Source organism: Pteropus vampyrus, unplaced genomic scaffold (genome assembly GCF_000151845.1).
Source record: "Pteropus vampyrus isolate Shadow unplaced genomic scaffold, Pvam_2.0 Scaffold8, whole genome shotgun sequence".
Taxonomy (NCBI): Eukaryota; Metazoa; Chordata; class Mammalia; order Chiroptera; family Pteropodidae; genus Pteropus; species Pteropus vampyrus.
In genome coordinates, this window is record NW_011888789.1 from 4735765 (window position 1) to 4757975 (window position 22211).

Below are 22211 nucleotides of genomic sequence, written 5' to 3' on the forward strand. Positions count from 1 at the left end.
TTTACAAATGAGGAAACTAATGATCAGAAAGGTTATATGGCATACCCTGAGTCAAAAGCTAGCAAGTGACAGACCGAGATGTGACCTCGGAAACCCATTTCTGGAGCACTTCCCCTTGGCCACCACTCTCTAATAGCTCCTCAAAGTAAGAACTACTTCTTTACACCAGAATACATCTTTCTTAGAAGAAATTTCTAAAAACACTATTTTTAAATAATGAACTAAGCATATTTGTACTTTTATGAAAGGCATTTATTTCCTGGTTTGAACATTTTTACATGACCTTGCACAATAGGAACTGAATGTAGTTTGAGTTCCTTAATCAAACTACTGCAAACACCAAATTACTACAAAATTTAATTTAACATGATTAGCTTATGTCACAGATACCCGGGGATCAGAACTATACCCTGACACCAGTTAGGAAAAGAGCCCAAAATATAAAAAAGCAAGTTAAAAATGTTAATATCATATGTTGTCAAAGTAATAAAATGAACCAAAGTAATCATGTGTTAGAGCTAGACTGAAACTTGGAAGTCACCCAGTTCAAATACCGTTTTAAATGCCAGAAGCTCTCAGTTAAACAGATTTGCTCCAGGCCCCACAGAGAGCTATGCATCATTCAACCGACCAATCCACCATGAACCACGGGGCTAGCACTGCAATAAGAGGATGCTCCGGACACCCCAGGCCTGTTAACAGCCCTGGCCCTGGCCCTGGCCCGCCTTCCCTTGGTTCCTCACCTGATATTTTCGATTTGTACTTTCTGTCCCAAGATTACCCCACAAGCCTTGAACACTGACTGACTGGGCTGCTCTGGTTTCCCCTGAGAACTCTCTCTGGGTTAGAATTTCACATAAGCCTCAGCTTTCAGCTGCCTGAGTGCCCAGGATAACAACTGCAGATGTCAAGCCCCACCCCAGGCACCCATCCCTGGCTGGTATCAAGCTCTCATGCTGGCTTCCTTGCTGGGCATGTTGTAGGTTTTGGTGAACAGATCAGTTTTGCCAGAGGATTTGAAATAATTTACAGTAGGCTAATGAGCATTGGTTATCAATGTCTATTAAACCAGCAGCTTTACTGTCCCTGTCTACTACCTTCCAGACTCCCAGTATCATGTAGGACCAGGCAACTGGTTTTGTGTAAGTCCTGTACCTAGCAGTGTTGCCAGCCACCAAAACAGAGCTCATAAGTTGAAGGCACTGAGAAACTTCATGCATAAGAAAAATTCACTTAATGCTATAGAAAACAGAGCACTAAGCACAACAGTTCACAATCTCTTGTACATCCATGCACTCCAACAAGGTACCGTGTGGTACCAGTATTCTTAGAATTTAAGAAATGTGCTCAATTGCTAGATTAAAAAAATAACAGAAACAGCTTTTTCCTCCTAAAAAACCTATCTTGTCACAAGTACAAAGAGTGGTTTATAACATGTGTTTTCTACTAAAATAGAAACTCATCGTCTCAAATTTCTTTAACACAAATTTGACTTTAAAGTACAGCCGTTCATTGAGTATCTAAATAGGGGGACCTCACTGTGTGTGAGGAGCTGCAGGAGATGCAAGGGATACAGAAATCTAAGGCAAAGCCTCCGATGGGGAGGATTCTCAGCATCCGAGAAAATCAAGTGCATAAAAAAAGAACTATAGTCCTACATGATGGGCGGCCCCAAGGAAAGTTATATAAGATGCTAGAGGAGTAATAAGATGGACAGACTAACAATAATTCGCAGGACTGGAAAAGACCTTGAAGAGTGGAGAACATTGACTCTAAAGACCCAGTAACATTCATTAGCGAAGTGGAAAATTATACACGTGCTTTACTTTTCCATCGTGATGTCATTCATGCATGTTAAGCTGAAAAATAAACAAAAATTCACCTCAGAAGAAAAAATAATGATTGCAGTAGCAGCTATCATTTATTGAACATTTATTATATACTTATACTACAACTGTATTATCTTACTGAGTCCTCATGAAAATCCTCTGAAGTAGGTACAATTATCATCCTCATTACAGAGAAGAAGAAAGTGAGGCCCAGAAGTGTGAGGTATTCCTCGACAGTCACACAGAGGAAGTGGCAGTGCCAGAATTTGAACCTGGGACTACCTGACTCCACTCTTAACCTCTGTATAATAATGTACTGTGGCCGGAATATTGTGATGACTCCATTAGAGAACAGGTGAAAAGTACTCAATGTTGTATCTGGCATCTAGGAACTTCTTGACATGATTATTATAGTGATAAGATTGTGTAAAAGCTTGCTTTTCCAAATATATAAAGAATTCACAGTACCCAGATTCTCTATGGTTAAGCAATACACCAAGATCAGGCCATATATTATCTACATTATATATCTGTCGTCACTAGCAAAAGCAAATAAAAAAGATAAATTCCAAAGTTGGCAGGAGCTGTAAAAAAATAATTACACTTACAGAAAATACCTTATCAATAGAGTAAAAAGAAATATACATGGAACCTGGCATTATTTTCAATTTCAGGATATAGGCCTTGCTTTCTGATTACTTACAGCAACACTATTTACAAAATAGTGAAAACTTGGTAACCTTCTCAAATGTCCAACAATAAGGAAATGATTAAGAACTATGACAATTAATAAGGTAGAATTCTCTGTAGTCATTAAGAATTCTGAGACTGACATTTCAATGTGGAAGGATAAGATGACATTACATTCTAACTAGAAACGACTGACAAAGAACACAAATGAATTTAGAGTGAGTCATTCAAGATGAAGAGGTCTTAAGGTTATTTTTTCATTTTTATGTTTCAGTCTGTAACAAAAAAAAGACAAAAGTATGCCTCACACTGAAGGGAGATGCCAGCTTTAAATGCTGACGCTTTCTCCTCTGCTGCAGATTTTCTATTCATGTGTACCACACAATGCGACCAGTCTTTCTGAAATGTGGCCTGATGAACAGAACACTACATTAACTGAAGCTGCATGAGGCCACTATACTGTCTCCTTATGCCCATTTAAGTTATAAAAAGAACTATTCTTAATTTCTCTGGCTCAAGATATCTGGCATTAAAATCCTAGCAAACTTATCAACTATTCTCCCTCACCTCCACCCACCTGTGGAAGAACAGAACCTTTCTTCTTTATAAAAAAAAAAAAAAAAAAAAATCAACAGAAGATAAGTGAAACGAGCTCAACATTTTTTCTAATCATTGGAATTCTTAACTATTGGGCACATAAAAATACAAAAAATTTATCATACTGACTACCTGAACCATGATATTAAAAGCCCCAAAACATTTCTTTTCAGTGCAAATAAAACCCACTTCCTGATTTAGGATAAAGATCTAAATTATGGACATCCCTCAAAACAGCAAAAATGGTCTAGAAATTAAAACAATTATATAAGTTCTATTAAGTAAGAAATTATCTAGATGTCTTCAAGCCTTCTGTCAGCTCGAATATTCTAAAATTCACACCCCTCCAGCTCCAAAGTCCACTGCTGTCTTTTAGCTGAGTGTGATTCTAAATGTAGCTGCAATGAGATACACTAATGCCTGTTTCCCACATCTCCTCAGGGCAAAGGCAGCAGCCTCCAAAACCAGTGAGCAGGAAGGTTCCCCACTTTGTAAGCCCTCCAAGTTATCAGGGATAGCAAAGATTGGTGAATCCCACGGTCACTTTCATATGGAAGAGGATAGCCATGTAAAAATAAAAGGACATCTTGTCTTAAGACAAAATAAAGCCCACGAAGCATATACACAGAAGTGAACTCTGAGCACTAAAATGTTTAATTTCAAAATATGCCACTGTTCACACTTGAGTGTGAGAAATGACGGCAGAAGAGATCTCTTAACGCCTGTTGGTTCCAACATCACCAACCTTTTGTAAACCTGGCTGCCCTACCTAATTTCAGGGGAGGGTCCCCGTGCTCACACCTCATCACATGACAGTGCCTCCCTCAAGATCATGGCTAAGTAAAATAAAATACATAGACCGGGTTGTACTTTTTGGTAGTTTTGATTAAAAAAAAAAAAAATCCATTGTATGAAGTGACTTTGGTCTTGGCTCTTTGATTATGAGTTATAACTGGTTTTTAGAAGAGAAAGTGACGTGCAGGAAATCGTGGAGCAAGGCTGCATTAAGAGCAGAAACAAGCCTAGGCCTTTCGTCTCCAAGCCCAGGACTGTGCCCATCTCTGGCAGCCATCTTTTTCACTGAATAGAAGTATAAATAAACTACACATAATTTGGAGATAATTGTAAAAATTTAAAAATAAATTTAAAAACCAAAGGATGGAGGTTATAAAATGTCATTGAAAGGTATTTTTAAATCATATTTAAACTAAAGGTGAAGTTTAAAAGTAAATATAAAATGAAAATAAATTAAAGGTAATATAGCTTTGAAATTGTTTTGGAAATTTTACCATAACCTGTAAGTAAACAGGAGATATCAATAACTTGAAGCCAGGAATTAATTACTTCACTGGCAATAGGCATCTTGGTACAAAGTAGGTGAGACACTAAGTCTTAGGCCTGGCTCTGCCACTGAGTTCACTCATTCACTCAGTGGATGCAAACCAACCACCAACTAATGCTAGACAGGTACCACTGCAGAATGAGAGAAAAGTAGAGAACAAGTACACAGAGATCCCTGATTTCATGGAGCTTATAGTCTAAAAGGAAAATTAGCAAGAAACAAACTACATAACTACTAAACACTTGTTATCCAGATAATTAAAACAGGTTAATGAGATAGAGATTGACTGTGTGTCTGGTTATCCTGAGATGTCCAGAACGGGATGCCTCTCTGAGAAGGTGACTTTTAAGCTGAAATCTGAATAAGGAGAAGTGAGTCACGGGAAGTACATTCTAGAGGGAATCACTAATGCAAAATCCTGAAAGTAGGAAGATGCTTGGCTGCCCAGGGAAGAGCCTGGCATGGCTAGATAATGAGCAAAGGGCAAACAGGACCAGGGGAGAAAGTAAGGCAGTGAGGGGCCAGATCATGTGGACCTGGCAGGCCAGGGACAAACATTCTAAGTGGTAAGGAGACCTGTGCAAGGTTTTAAACGGAGTAATGACATCTGATTTGTTTTAAGATCACTCTGGCTGCTGTGTAGGGAGGAAAGACAGAGGCAGGGAGACCATTAGGAGGCTCGCACAGGAGCCAGGTAGAGGCCTGGTCTGGAGAAGTGCCGGTGGAGATGGAGAGACTGGGGTGTGTTTTGTTCTCCGTCAACAGGACTTGCCAATGAATTGGATGTGGGGGTAAGAGGCAGAGGAGAACCAATGGTAATTCTAAATCTTAGGTTTGAGAAACTGGTGGATGATGGTACTACTTGCAAAACTAAGAGAGAAGGTAGTTTATGGGAAGGGGAGAAATTAAGAGTTCTGTTCCAGTCAAGTTAGATTTTTGACTGTTAGACAAAGATGGTGACAGATATTACGTGTATAATTATATAAACAATTCTGGATCTGCAGTAAAAGGTTAAGGCTAGAAGTAGAGATTTGAGAGTAATCAGCAAACACATGATATTTAAAGGCATAAAAGTAGATGACATCATTGAGAAAAGTGAGTGGATAAAAAAAGAGAAAGGAACCAGAGACAAAGTCCTGGAGTGCTCCAAATTTACAGGCTGAAAAGAAGGAGAGAGACCAGCTAGACACTGTCAGAAGGTAGAAGGGGAACAAGGAAAACATGGCCTCACAAAAGAAAACTAACTCCTTCAAGAACAGGCAGTGATCAGCTACGCCAAGTTCTGCTGAGCGGACAAGCAAAATAACAAGAGAGAAGGGACTCCTGGGTTTGGAGGCCCCTGGAGGCTTTGAAAAAAAGCACCCTCAGCAGGAAGGTGGGTGTGCATGTGTCACTAAAGAGTCTGCCTGAGAAAAGACGGGCGCTGAAGAAGTAGAGAACAGAACCGGAGACAACTTTCCAAGAAGTTGTGAATTATGCTGTACCTGTCGTTTGCACTCTATGGGCTGGTTACATCACATTTCAAAAACACAATGAGGGACACAGACACGTTCATCTGAGTTTTCTCCAGCTCCGAGGCTCCTTTTCTGAACTACCAAAATGAACAGGTGGGTAGACGGAGGAGGAGGAGGAGGAGGAGGGAGGGAATGAGTAAATGCATAAAAGAATGAATGAAAGATCACAGGCTTAAAAGACAAAGAGAAAGGAATCCTGGAGGGCAATACAATGAATTGCTATTTTGAAAAGATAAACAGGAATGTTCAAGTCTTTTCTGTGATGGACTCCACGATAAAAAAAGTCATTTGTGTAGAAGACATCTTCGTTTACAAAAATAATAACAGTGAAATAACATCTGTTTGCTATTTAAAATTCATTTTTATCAAAAAGGTAAAAGCAGGCTAAACGTTTAAATCGCACCAATCAACTTAATGTATATGAAATTGCTGGTCCTAGAGAAACAATAAAAAGTAGTTTGGCTCTGGAGTCAGACAACCTTAGTTCTAATCCTGGCTAAGATTTACTAGTCATACTGATCGGTCAGGGTCTAGTCAAGAAACAGAAACCACAGAGGTTTAATGTAAGCAATTACTGACTTTTTACAGGGAATTTACTACCAAGAAAAAGAGAAAGCTAAAGAACATCTGAAGGCTGAGGGAGACTATCTAAGGAAGAAAAACATGGATGTGGGGGGAGCCCTCCCCAAGGCAGAGATTCGGACCTGGTTGGATAGGATATGGCACAGCCTCCCAGTTGGTAGAGAGGTCTGCTGGGTTGCCCCAGACCAGACTAGTCCACAGTCAGCTGAAGGAAGCTAGCAGGGAAGGGTCTTCTGGGTGCCAACAAAATGCCCAGGAAGCTAGGTGGGGCACCTGTAGATTCAGTAGGAATTTTCCTGCTGGGCCACTGGGATGTTAGCTAGGGTGCCCATAGATATTGTCCAAAATCTACACATACTCTTAGGAAGTTCTGGGATTCAGAGAGTGGTCCCCCAAACTGCAGGGATGCTGCATTCTCCTTGTGAGCAGAGTTTGCTTTTGGCTCAATTAGTTTCTCTTGGAAATAAGTCGAGCTGATAGGACCAATTAATAACTAGATACATCCTAAGATATGAATTCCAAAGGCAGCTGCAAAACTTATGCCATCAGAAATTGTGAGCCTCTTCTAAATTTGTGTTTTCATTTTCACCATATAACTCTGCAGTTCTTCAAAATGTTGAAATCCACTGAGTTCTAGGCAATTTAACTCAAATCCAATTTTGATTCTGAGTGCATTCAGAAATGCCCTTCTATGAGGTGAAGCGTTGAGGACAATTCGTAAAGTCTTAACAGTGAGAGTACAACCTACAAGCCAAACAAAAGTAGGCCAGTGAGGTTGTTAGAGATGCCCTTGAACGAGGGGTATGACTCAGTACCTATCTTCAGTGAGTTTGCATGGCTTGGTCACCAGGCTACACTCAACAAACTAAATTTCAACAGTTCTCTTCAACTTCTTCCCAACATGCCCCAAAAGCTGTGGCCATGGTGACAGTTACAGGCAGAAGGAAAAACAAAGGTCACGCTCTTGACTGCTTCTGACTTACCCAATGACCCTGTGAAGCCCTCAGACTCTCCGGATGAATAATGCACCGAAGCCACACACAGGCCCCACTCTGGGTACAAATGGCTGACACTTTTAATTTTCCTTTTATGGAATCCAGAGCAAACAAGCTGAGCTTTTCTTTGTTTAGCCTAATTCTTTACAGAAGATAATTGTCTTAAGAGTAATGTTTACTTATAATTACATAAAGCTTTTTTTTTGTTTATTGGAGGGACAGAAGGAGGTGACTAAATAGCTCAGATATGCTATGCCAAGAAGAGCAGTATTTGGTCCATGGTGCCCCTCCCTGATGGATAACCACTCAGGTCTCTTCTGGATCAAAAAAGTTGTGACCTCAGATCATAGCACCTTTTCCAAAGCATGTGGCCAAAGTTCAAGCAAGAAAAAGGATCTGCTAACAAAATGTCTTTTCAAATCTTTGCTTGAGTTTAGTCACATCTTTCACATTACAAGCTAATTATTTCCCTTTCTTACTGTCTTTTCTTCTTTTCTTCCTTGCTTCCTTCCTTGCTTCCTTCCTTGCTTCCTTCCTTCCTTCCTTCCTTCCTTCCTTCCTTCTTCCTCCCTCCCTCCCTCCCTCTTCCTTCTTCCTTCCTTCCTTCTCTCTTTTTTTATTTGCATACATCCAATCCTCTGTACCATTCTTTCCTACGTCTTCCTCATGCTTGGCTATTTGAAATTTCCTCTCCTGCAGTCCCCTTATTCCATCACCTGCAGTGAAACAAGAGCCCCATCCTGCCTCCTTTGGGTTGCTCTTCTGCCTAGACTTTCCCCTGCTGGAAAAACCTCTGAGTCTCCAAATCTTCAGAGTCCTTGAGAAGTTTCCTTCCAGAGGTGTTCTTCACAGCAGTGGGATGAGATACCAGGTAGAAACTTCAGGAAGATTCTACTTTGAAGTGTGAGACTCCAAAAGACACTAAATGAATATTCCTGAGGACCAGAATAAACATCTGGGACAGCAGGCGAACCTAGCTCATGTGGCATTTATCAATGTGTAGGAGAAATTACTCGAAGGAAACTGCAGGAAGCTGCAGTGCCTACCAGGAAGGGCTTTGCTTTTGGTTCTAAAAAAAGTGAACAACAGCAAAATAAAGATTGTTCTATGTCACAGTTCTTTATACCTGCTGTTCTCAGCATCTTCGTCAGTTCTTTATTAGCCCAGATAACATATAAATTGCAATAGCACAAGAACAAGAGATCCTGTCTTTAGATTTTGTATGAGATTTCTCTAGAATGTCTGAAAATGAACCACCCTGTGGTATCCTAGAAACAGAGAACCACGAGGCACCACTTGAAGCAAAAATGAGGTGGTTTATGACAAGAACACATTCGTATTGATGGCGAGCACATTTTCAGAAAATACTACCCATGAGAAGTGGCAAGGGCTGGTTCGAAAAGGTAGAGACAAATTCATGCAGGTAAATCAATAGTGGGACAAACTGTTGAGAAAGTAAAGCTTGCATCCAAGGCTGAGTCAAAGGAGGACAGCTAAAGCCTTCTACAAAACTATTCTCTGGGTAATGACAAAGAAACGAAGTGAACGAATCATTCATATAGATACGTATATCTCATTGGAGTCATATTCCAGAGTTAACTGAATGGCCACTGGTTTAGCTCAAGCTGTTCTATAATGGCCCTACATACGAGTACATTCACATCCTTAGGAAAATGCAGGGAGAACTTATCCTACCCTCTCATGACTGATCCTTAAAAGGTCTGACCCACGTAAAGCTGACTTGGAGCAAAGGGACAGACTGCCCTGCCTCTTCCCACCATTCATTCATTCCACCTCGCCTCCCCTCGGATGTGTGTGCCTGCCATTTGGCTCCATTTTCATTGCTAAGGGTTTATATAAATACAAATCCACCCAAGAAAGGAAAAATATTTCCCTTTTTCCTGCTCTGGATAAAGTTCCAGCAGACTTGGCTGAGGATTAGACATGCTTCAGAGATCAAAGTGTGTTTAGGGGAGAGAGAGGGAGGAAGGATCAGAGCCCAAACCCAACCCAGCCTTCCCTTTCTCAAAATGCAAGTCAGGATTATAAAAAGCCCTTACTGCTGGACTGAAGTACTTTCAAAAGGCTACTCTTTATTTGGATAGCCTGTCACCTACTTCTTACTGGAAACGGTTCTAGGCTCAGAGAAGTTAATGCAGACATCATAAAAGCATTCAGACTAAAACTGTCTCCGTCCAACATTAGTTTTCCTTTTAACTGAATATGGGAGGAACTTTTATGACCTGAAATGAAATTTGAAACACTGGCCCAGAGGCCTTATCAAAATCTATCTGATTTTGAAATACTCCGGAAGCTATTTGAAGTCCTTAGAAACTATAAATTTGCTTCTCATCTCCTCACTATGAAGATAACAAGAATTTCTGTAAATTCATTTTTCTCTGAGGAGGGGAAGGAGGAGGAAGACTGAATGTTGGCATGGGTAGAGAGCTGAGGAGCCCCTGTGGGGCCTGGGAGACGTGAGAAGACCGGCAGGCTTCAGACAGGACCGCAGAGCCTTGAGGCTGGAAGGAATCTTGAGTTGGTTCAACTTCCTTATTTTGCACATGAATAATATCTCCCATATGCATAAACAAGCTGTACAAGGAAACAAGTTCCAGCTGGGTCCTCTCCTGAAATGGGCTCTTCTTAATCTATTCTCCCTACCCAAGTTTCATTCCCAGAAGACCCAGTCTGAACTTGAGGCCACTTGAAACGCACAGAAAGCCTCTCTGATGACCTGAAAAGCATTAAATCGCACGAACAATCAAAACCGAGCAATCCTTAGTCTCTCCAACCTCTTAAAGGTGGTAACTGCGCACAAGAAAGGATTTTTTATACCTCAATTGCACTCCACCTGCAAGCTGATGCAGCTGGCTTCCAAACTGAAGCCTAAATGCAGACACAGAGAAAAACATAATCATGATAGCATTAAAGCCAGTTAGAAAGCACAGCATCACCAAACAGAATAAGCTTCATCTAAGGCAAGGATGGCACCATGGAGAAGCCACTTCTGGAGGCGGCTCAGTCCACAGAGAAACCACCACTGAACTAGGCCACCTGCCTTGCCAAGGCCTCAGTGTACCTCCAGTCCTGAGCTCTTGCCTGAATACTGAACCAAGAGACTGAACTACCTACTAAACATTGCCCCTTGAATACTGATTTATCCAAAATCAAACTTTTGATGGCCAACTGTCCCCTGCCTGTTACTCCTTCCCTAGGCTCCCCCATATCTGTTACGGTCCATTGCATTCTTCTAGTTACTTTGGACAAAAAATGTGGGCTTAGGTTTCCCTCCCTTCTTCTCTCACATAGCACTCTGACTGCATCAGTACATTCTGTTGCTCCACTTCAAACCCATCCAGCATCTGACCACTTCATCAGCTCCCAAGTCCACACCACCATCGACCTGGACTACTGCATGGTCTTCTAGCAGATCCCCTTGCCTCCCCCCATTCCTCACTGAAGCCAGAGGGGTTCTATTGGAACCCTCCAGTGCCTCCTTTGTCACTCAAGACGACAACCCAAGTCCCCACAAAAGTCTACAGAGTCCTGTGTGGCCTGCTCCTGTCTACCTCCTGCCCTCACTCCCTCTTCGTTCTGCTGTAGCCTCCCTGGTCTCCTTGCACTGCACACTCCCACTTCAGGACCCTGTCTTAACCACCCACCCCCGTACACATTTTATTCAGGTCTCTGTTCAAATATCACCACCTCAAACAAAACTTCCCTGACCACCTGTAAAATAGCACCCCCATCTCCCGGTCACTCTACATTCCATCAATTCCTTTACTTTTCTTCACAGTACTTATATCCACCTGACATATATTGGTCGCTGGTGTGTCTCTTCTACTAGAATGTAGACTCAAGTGTGGGAATTTCTCTTGTTCGTTGTTGGATCCCAAGCATTCAGAACAGGGGCTGGCACGCAGCAGGCCCTAGATATATGATGAATAACTAAATCAATCATTTGATAAACCTATAAATTGAGGGCATGTGCAAGGCGGTCTCTCAAGTTTCTTCAGTTCTGCAGTTCCAAGTCTGACACTTGTATGGCACACAGTCAGGCCGTTAGGGACAAACTCTATACCCTCTTCTTCTGAAGGGGATACAATGCCCAGCTAGGGCAGGTTTTTAAACATCCCTACACAGTACTGCCTCCTTCACACGCCAGACCAAGAGCAGAAATCAGAAGCACTCCAGGAAGTCACCCTGCCTTTCAGTCTTACTTGATTCTTTCATCTTTTACAAACTAAAGATAAAGTTACATCAAAATCAAGATCCATTTGGGGAGATTCTAATGCCAACATCTTGAAATGCTTTCTAAATTCTGAGGATTACATGGCTCCGAGACTCTTTAGGAAAACCTGTAAGCGTAGCTAAAAATGCTCTCTTCTGAAATGGCTTACTTTGAGAGTGGGGGTGGTGGGGCGGAGGAGAGGAAGCAGAGGTACCACAAATTATTTAGTGTTCTTGGTGTGAGGTAGATCACAGCTAAAATAAGGTCTTAGCACCCCACCTACCCACACACACACACTTCTTTTCCCAGTCTCAGAGAGTTTACTCACACTCAGGCTTGGATCAGCATCCTGCTGGGTTCTCCAGGGGATCCTCTGCATATCTCTGGAGTTCTCACTCCTCTCTAGTCCTCTGTCCTGCAAACTACAGTCACCTTGGTCTCCTTAATCCAGGGGGGTCTGCTGGGCTCTGCCTCAGTTTCTCTTCTCTGCACAGCAGCCTGGACACTCTCAAGGCACTAAGCTGGGCAATTATGGGGCTCACCTCAAATGCTTTCTATATCTCAGGATCATTGTCCTTTGTTGCCTGATAATCAGGATCTTGAAAATCATTGTTTTACATATTTTGCTGGGTTTTTTTTAGATGTATGAGTTAATACAGTCTCTGTTATTCTGTCTTAGCTGAAAGTAGAAGTGTGGCTATAGGTTTTGAAGTACTTTTGATACTGTGAATAAAATAATTTCTTTCTAAATGGTAAGCCCATCATCGAAGTTAAAAACTCACGCTTTTCCAAAGACACTAAATGTAAAGACAAGACATAGACCGGAGGAAATATTTATAAAGCATATGTCTGATAAAGGACTTGTTTCCAGAATATATAAAGAATTCTCAAAACTCAAGAAGAAAATAAACTACTCAATTTAAAAAACAGACAAAAGTTTAAACAGACATTTCATCAAAGAAGGTCTATTAATGATATATAAGCACATGAAAACTCAACATCATTAAACCGGTAGGAAAATGCAAACAAAACTACAGTGAGATACCACTTCACACCTATTAGGATGTCTAAATGGAAAAGGATGACTATACCAAGTGTTTGTGAGGATGTGGAGGAACTGGAACTCTCATACACTGCTGCTGGCATTTCCTAAAAAGTTGAAACATATACCTCCCAGCTCTTTACTCCTAGATATTTACCTAAAGAAAAGAAAGCATAAATCCACACAAAGATTTATACCTGAATGTTCATAGCAGCTTCATCTGAAGTGGTCGAAAACTAGAAGCAACTCAAACTTCCATTGTAGGTGAGCAGATAACAAACTGTAGTATATCCATACAAAAAAATACTACTCAGCAATAAAAAGGATAAACTACAGACACATACAACATAGATGAATCTAAAAATTACTACGTTGAGTAAATGAAACCAGACCAAAAAGGGGACCCTATTTTATGATTCCATTATATAAAACTTTAGAAAATGCAAACTAATCTATAGCGACAGAAAGCAGATCAGCGGTGAGGGTGGAAGAGAGGAAGGGACAGGAAAGGACAAGAGCGAGAAAGAGACAACTCCTGAGAGAAGATACATTTTTTCATGATCTTGATTGTAGTGATAGTTTTGTGGTTATGTTCATATGTCAAAACTTATCCAATTGTATCATTTAAATTCTGCATTTTATGGCATGCCAATTATATCTCAACTACATCTCAATTATATCTCAATTAAAAACAAAATAAAACCCTATAGTTAATAAAAAACCTAAACTATCGCTAAGAAACACTAACTGGTGTTACAGCATGACCACTCTCCCCAAGAAAATGAAAGGCTTGAAAGGCTTAACAAATTTCAGGAAGGACAAATTTCATTTACTATAGCCCATGAATTTCAAGCTATAAAATCAGGGAATCTCATAGATCGATCCACAGAAGGCGGAAATGCCATATAAGTATGTATCTTTTGCTGAGATTCTCTTTTCTGCTTATACTTACGATTATTTCATTTGTGCCTCACTGTGATATTTATAAAAGGAAAAAATATATTGTATTAGATGAAATTTAAGCTGAAGCTATACTCAATCATGTAGAAAGCTCCAATATTAATAATATTAGATACTAACTAATATCTAATAATAATTGGTGGGTGACACTACCTACCAACAGCTATTAAATTAGTAGGTCAAAGTAAGTAAAGATATTTGATGGTTATAAACTTTCAAGGAGTAGTAATAACATGGAAACATACCAATGACTGCTGCTAAAGCATAACATGTAAGAGCTGACACATTTGTAGGGCCGGGCAGGTAAACATACTTCCACTTATAATCAATTAGAGACGTTTAGGCTTGGCTCCTTTCTCTGCTGTGTCAGGAAATTACTCTCTGTCTATTACAAGATTAAGAGTGTTATAACTGAGAAGAGAGACATAAGGTTTAATTCATCCAACACTATCCTACCAAACTTCCAGGAGAAGACAAGGGTATGGGTGAGAAGAGATAAGAATACTGGCTCCTTTCAGTCTTGAAGCACAAAGTAATCTAGTGGCCAACTCACAAAATCAGCTCAAGGGAGCACCGTCTTCTCCTTCCATCTAGACTGGAAACCATACCACTTTTGATCAAATGAACAGAAAAATGAAAACTACCACAATAATTCCTATCATCTATGAAAAAATTTATCCTAGCTTTTATGGGAGGAAAAAAGCTCCTTATTTCTTGAGCTGAGAAATCACCCCAAATTATATCCAAGCTCTTTACTGGAGCTCATTTGTATCAGAGGTTATTAGTTTAATAAAGCCATTTGAAACAAAAAGTAGATGCAGTCGCCAACCTACAAACATCTACTTTCAAAAATGATAAACAGTCCCATTCCTTTTAATAGTGATGCTTACAACACCTAAGCCAGCCCTCTATCATCCTGTATCTTTGGTCTCAGCCCCTAGCCTGACTGCAGCCATGCCCCTCATGGCTAAATGAGAAAGGCTAACCACACCGAACGTTAGTGAGGATGTGGAGGAACTGGGACTCTCAGACACTGCTGCTAGCATTTCTTAAAGACATACACCTACCCTGTGATCCAGCTATTTACTCCTAGATATCAACCCAAAAGAATGTGGGAGCTCTTGCCTCTCCGATTTTCCTCCTCGCTGTGGCTCTTGATCTTATCTATCCAAACATCCTCACCTATGCATTCTGCTATGGACTGAGAGTGCGAAGGAACTAACTAATGGTCACCAGCACTCCTTCAGAATGTTGAAGGTTATAGAGCTTTTGCAGTTTGGCCTGGAAGCAAACAAGCATTCAGAGCATCGCTGCTTCAGGGCTGTGTCTTCTCCTTCAGAGGTAGTAGACAAAAAAGAATGCTTGGAACACAGCCCTTTGTAGGTTAAGGGCAAGCCTCCTACTCCAACAGCAAACTTTCTCTTTATAACCCACAAATGTACTAAAAGGGACTTCTGAGACACAAGCAATGTTCCACGTTACAGGTCAACCATAGGTGACATCCATCTTAGCTCAATGAATTCCCAGATTTTCTGCAATGCAAGAGCTACAGAGACTTCTAATGTTGTGTGTGTGTGTGTGTGTGTGTGTGTGGGGGGGGTAGAACACAAAGAACACAAGTACTGTGACAAAGTTTGAAATCTGGCTCCCCATGTAGCCACCGTGTGACCTTGGAGACATTACCTAGCTTTTCTGAGCCTCATTTTTCTCATCTGTGAATCGTGGATAGTAATTACATATATATATAAATTTCATAGGAGTGCTATGAGAATTAAATAATACTTATAATTGGCCTATGCCTGACACCTAGTAGCAGCTCACTAAATGTTTATTTCTTCCTCATATCCTTGTTAATCGGAAACATAAAAACCAAGGTTTGAGCAAAAATAACTTCTCGAAAGAAGTGCCTGTTAGAAGGACAGCAATGAAAAGGCCCTAATGTTTCTAATGCCTTTCCTAAAATTCCTGTTGCTACTATGTTATATCTCACCTCCAAGGCAGCACTGTTCTCTAAAGAATGCTAACACTTTCATACATTTCTAAAGGAAGTGTAAAGTTTACCTCTTCTCTAGAGAGAAATTTGGCAATTCCACTTTGAGATATTTCTTCTATGGATATACCCACAGATGTCAAAAAATATAGTTGCAAGTGTTTACTTCAGTATTGTTTCTAAAGTAAGAGACCAAAAACAACTCAAATGCTCATCAACAAAAGTCTGGTTAAATAAAACCAGCTTATGCAATAGAATATACAACCAATAAAAAAAGAATCAAACAGCTCTCTATCCATCAATATGGTCAGTATATATTTTCAATTAAAAAAGGATGCAAAACAGTCAGTGCTTCTATCATGTTACCATTTTGGACGGGGAGGGGAGTCCTCTCTTCTTATACATACAAATATATATTTATAAAAACAGAGCATCTCTGCAAGGACATCCAAGAATCTGGCAAAAAATCTGGCCGCCTCCCAGAGGGGATATAGATGGGTACGGACAGAAAGACTTTCTTTTCCCCACAGAGCTTTTGTGCCTTCTGAATTTTGTACCATTTACTTAGGCTATCTCTTAAATATAATCTACCCTAGTGTAAATTTCAATTTTTTTCTTTTCCTCCCTTTCTTGTTTTCTTAATTTTACTTTAAATTTATTTAATTATCAAAGTTAACATATACTCGTTTTAATAAGTAAATTAATATAAAATACGTAAAGAAGAGGATATAATCACTTTCACCCTTTACCCTTTCCCAAGGGTCCAGGGTTGAGCTGGTGTGTACCCTTCCTTACCTTTCCCCTGCTCAGACACACTAAGAAAGCACAAATACACACTAGTTTTTTGTTGATTTCCCTTCTATCAGGCAGAATTGTACCATAAACATAAGTGCAATAGTCTTTTATCTGACAGCCATGTTAGAGTGAGAACTATATTTGTTCTCAATTCCTTTGTTCATCTAATCTCATGTCTTTCTCTTCCCTGCCCTTCCCCCATCCACAATTTTATATAAATAGACTCATGTCACACATTAATTTTTTAATGGAGTATTTTTATTTGTTTGGTTTTTGCTGCTCCCACTCCCATTTCCTAAACAACTTCACGTCCCTTGAGAGGGCGAGGTGACTAGTGCTTGTACCCCAGCCTGACCTGTCGGTCCTCCCGCAGCCCTCTGCTGGGGCTGTTTCCTGCTCGGCTGAGAGGCAGGGGTGCCCTGGGGCAAACGGCAGCCAGCTGGCCAGGCAGTGGAACTGGGCTCTGGCCAAGTATGAAGTGTGATTCTAGACTCAGGCCCAGGTGCCATTTGCATCACGGAATTAAATGATCTAAATGGAGAAGCCACTGGAAGCTTTTCACAAACCCAAATCACACATTTGATTAAGAAAAAATAGCACAAGTGACAGAGAAAAGCTCGCCAGCAAGTAAAAGCTTCTAGTTTTGACATGCTTCCCCACCCCTCTTGCTTTAAAAGCCAGCAAAGATGAGAGAGCTCGTGAGTCAGATCAGGACAATATCTGGGTCTCAGTTACACAGACCTTCACGCTGGCCGCTCACTGGGGTCTGAGGCCTCTCCCTGCCTGGCCTTGGCTGTGAGAGGGAACAGCTGTGGATGGAGCCAAAATGAACTGCTGGGGGATTAGCGGCTTCTGTGCAAAGCTTACAGGATGCCTGCAAGGCCCCTGTGGCAGGAGGTCAGAGAATGAGGAAGGAGTGGAAATGGAAGGTCACTGACTACTAAGCCTATTTCCACCCTGCATTTCTTGGTGCTTAGATTTCATCATGGCAAATTTCACGGAATGCAAAAGAGGACTTACAGTCTTTGTTCACAAGAAGGATAGTGCAGAAATGATCACCTCCCTCCCAAATATGGTTACAATTCTTATGTCCATACAAAATTTTTATTGATGCCAGAGGTTACGAAAATACATGTCAATCACCACTCATTAATCAAAATTTGATTTATGCCAGAGCTTCATATTTTCTTTAAAAGGGGTAGAGGGGATTTTTCAAATCCCTAAAACTAGCTTGCAGTGTTTATACCTCAGGGCTTGACCTAGATCAAAGAAATCCTCCTCGGAGCCCAAGTATGTTTAGCTGCTAGTTGGTGCCATGTAGGATTTCAAACGTAGGATCGCCAAACAGAACCAGCTTCATCAGAGGCAAGGGTGGTGCCATGGAGAAGCCACTGCTGAGGGCGGCTCAGTCCACAGGGAAACCACCACTGAACTAAAACCCCATTTCTGTCAAGTCTACCCTGATAGCCCAGGTACCTTAACAATAACTTCCACACACTTGCGAAAGGCAGTTGAATCTCCTCAGCATTGGCGCATTCTGACTTACTAGGAATGACTGATGAACTTCAGAAAGGGCCCGCATCAGAAGGAGGGTACTGCAGGACTGACCTCGGAGACTGGCTCCCAGCTTGACCGCCCCCTGGCAGTGGGACCCTAAGCAAATGGCTTTAATGGGACTAGGCCTCAGTTTCTACATCCTTATGGGAGACGAGACTGCACACCTCAGCAGGTTGTTATGAGGACTGAATGAGATCATTACATTACACAAGCATTTCAAACAAGGCCAGCTGCCTTACTCACCACTCCTGAGGCCCTTGGGGCCCCCTAGCCCCCAACTAGACCGGGGCTAGCCACCTGGCCACCAGCAGTCAATTCTTAAATGTAGCAGTAACACGCAGCCTGGTGAGGAAAGCTTCTAGGCAGATCAGAAGGCTCCCTAGGGAATTGGAAATGAGGTGAGAGACAGAATTAGTCTGTAAGAGAGAGAGGCTGGTCTAAGGGGAGCAAGAAAAATGGGGCGCGTCCTTAGGGAGAGACAGAGATGGCACTGAGAGGCGATCGCGTCTGAGATGGAGAGACAGAAGATGAAAGGGAGGGGGACCAAAATGGGAGACAGGGGACTGAGGGGGAGACAGGGGACCAAGTCAGGGAGATGGAGATGAGAGTCAAGGTGGTGAACAAATAGAATGACAGACAGGACAGGAAGTATCAACAGATTTGGGGGTGAGGGGAGGTACCACTGGACAGGAGGTCTGGGGCAGGGGACAGAGAGAGAGCCTGGGACAGAGGGACAGAGAGACATAGACCATTCCCAAGTTCCAGTTCATATAAGAAAAGCTTGTATGTACTTTGTTTCCTTTCCTTGGATGCTGGAGGTCACTCTACCCTTGACATAATCCTGCTTTTTTTCCGCTTAAATTAGCTCAAGAGCTCTGACTAGAACATAATAATTAATAAATGGCTGTTATCGAGCATATCCATTTTTTCATTAACTATTAATTATTTGCAACTAATAAATTATTATAAAATCAAATTTGGCATCAATGCATTTCTCTGTATCCAGGGAAATGCTTTGCAAAGGCCGAATGAACATTCCTACTGGAAGGGAAAGGGCCAGGGACCAGGCTGGAGCCCCAGGTTTCAGTCCCAGGCTGCACTAACCCCCTGCAAGTTCCTGACAAACTGGGCCTCAGTCCTTGAGCTGCAAAAGGAAGAAGCTGAACCGGTTTATCTCCAGAGTCTGTTTAGCTCAAAATAGTCTGTTCCAGCTTAATATACTGTGAAAATGTATTTTCTACTGAATTTTCTAGGCTTCTCAAGTTAAACTCCTCGCAAATTTAGCATGGTGTAGACCAATCTCTTAAATCGGCCAAACATGTCCTGGCTCTCCCCTGCCACCCTCCCACCACCTCCCTGATTGTGTCAAATCCTCTGGCTTTGACACAAAGTACTGCATCTACGTGGCACCGAGAAGTGCTACCTGACACACTTTTTACACAATGTATATTTTCCTATTGGGTTTGTTTTAAGCAAGGTGTATACTGTAACTTTACAGTATATGTAAAGTTAGATGTTAAAAAGTTTAATTGTATGTATTTTTTGTATGTGATATTTTAAATGTCTTAATTCAACCCTAAATAACTAAAAACAAAAATAATAATTAAATGAAGGGCAATTACAAAGCAAAGTTCCCTAATAAAGGTCACCAAGCTAAATGTGTAACATCTCCTAAAGGATACTTGCTAAAAGTACTGATGGTGACTGTACAAAGATAGTTCTTTTTGTTGTTTTGCGGGAAGGAATCCACCAAATACAAAACTCTCACTCACTCCTCTAAAGTAAGCACACTTAACGCAAGAGGTAGTGTGAGTTGGCAATGACCTTCGTCAGATAGTCAAGCTGAGAACCCTTATTTTAGAAATGTAACACTAAGGCCCTAAGGGTTTCAAGTAGCTCACTTCGGGCTGCAGAGACTGCACAGGAATAAGAAACCCCCTGCTTGCCTATTTTTCATTGCTCCACAAAGTCTCCCTGACCCCAGCTACCCCACAGCACCTAGCATTCTCTAGGTGAACAGTACAAAAGCCTTGATCTTCCTCCTCTAATCCTAGAATATATCACCTCTTAAATTGCTCTATAATTTTGGGAATCATGCCATCCTGTTTTGGCAATTCTGAGTAAGTTTTTCTGAATTTAAAGAAAGAAGAGTGTGTGTTCTATATCAGTACTAGAAATAAAATCCCTCCTTGATCTCAGCAAGGCATGCAATTAAAAACAATCGGGGCCTGATTCTATAATGAAAGAAGGAAATGAAGAGCAAAGCATTGTGAGAGGTAAGTATAAACAGGTTTTTCTCTTTTAATAACCTGATCTAAGTAACAGTCTGCCTGACCACGGTTTAAAAGGCTGCCTGGAGGAAGCACTGCCCACCCTCCAATGCTTTTTGAGAGACTGTAATCTCAGATATCAAATTTTAATACTAGAACTTCCTCAGTACACAGTAAATCATTCAACTTCAAAATGACTTGGGAGACAAGTGTAAATCCTACTAGAAGCCCATCTCCTACAGCCTTGCTAACAAGTGTGGCTGTACCAGCTGCACGAGCGGCACCTGAGCTTGTCGGAAATGCAGAACCCTTGGTTTTGCCACAGATCTCCTGCAGCAGCCACATCCATTGGAACAAGATGCCCAGGTGACTGATGTACATGTTGATGTTTGAGGAGCACTGACTTAATTCTGGTAATGAGCTGCTTTTCTCAAAAAAAAAAAAAAAAAAAAACCGAGATGCCGCCCTGTATTCATTCTCAACTGGTGCTTCAGGACATAGAGATGCTCATGACATTCCATATTATCTCTCAACTTTCTCTCCTGTATTTTGGAAATTTTGATTTACAGATTAGGATGGTTTTAACCAACAGGAAATAGATGTCTCATCTTCATGTAAGAATGTGAGAGAGAAAGGAAAAGAGCAAAAGGTGGGAAGGTGCAGGTTAGATGGGGCAAGGCAAGGATGGGAAAGAAAGTAGAGAAAGGACAGTAGAGGTGTGGTTATTCCCCACCCCCTGGACTTCACCTTGTGCCTCTTCCCATAAACACTAGCAAATTCATCCATATTTTATAGACTGGAAATGAAAGACTAGCATTCCTCTTGAATTTAGCTTTCACACTAAGGTCAGTGATAATGAACCAAAAATAGAAAGGTAGAAACTGAAGAATTAATTATCTCTCTGTTTTATCATTATCTGGGGCAGAATTATGCCTAACGAGGGCAAAATGCAAATAGCAGACACCTAATTTATAAATAATTGTAGGACCGATTTAATATAATAAAACCCTGCTCTTCTCTGGGACTCTGACTGCATGGTTGTTGTGCTGAAAGACATGGAGGCACAGATTCTAATCATCTGGAAAAGTGTGACAGAGGGAGAGGAAAAGAACCCTGAAGTCAGAAAGCTTGGACTGCAGTGTCAGCCTCTCCACTCACTGGCAGGGAAACCTTGGGCTCAGATTGTCAGTCTCGGCTTTGTCATTCAAAGAAATGGAAGAAATCAGACTCGATCATTTCCAAAGGTCCCTAAAAACAATATGATTCTAAGTCATGTAAATATTGTCCTAATATTACTACTTCTCTTAAAAATGGGAAAAACAATCCACAGATGTTCATACCAGATGCAGGTTTCAAAAGTGTTAGTTTTTCACTTTAGGAAACAGTACAGCTTTCTTAAAAATATGACTCTATTCACACTTAACCAGGTTTCCTTACAAAAAAAACAAATAAAATATGCATGGGCACATACATCACTCCTGTCATTGTTTAAAATTAGCATGACTCTTGCACTAGTTTCTTATCGGAAAAGATCTAAAACTACACAATTAAGATACTATAATTCTGGAGAGACAAGGCTGGCTTCCATCCATCTTCTCTGTCATAATCCAGGAGGCTGATGCAAGGTCAGATCTCGGCTTCAAATGCCTTCTTCTCAGATAATCCCATGCGCTGCCCATTACCCTCTATGCCCTCACTCTCTACCCAACTAGGTTTTCAATTTCTGGACAGCAGTGCTGTAGCCTGTCACTGCAGCATTCCCGGAACCTCAAATAGTACCTTGGCATGTAGAGTCGCTCCACAAACACCACTAA

At 41.1% G+C, this 22211-nt stretch overlaps 1 protein-coding gene across 4 annotated transcripts in view; it reads right to left on the reverse strand.

The window, feature by feature from the left end:
* MFHAS1 (malignant fibrous histiocytoma amplified sequence 1) overlaps nucleotides 1–22211 on the reverse strand; it is a 66320-nt gene that overhangs the window by 14730 nt on the left and 29379 nt on the right. The window lies entirely within an intron of this gene.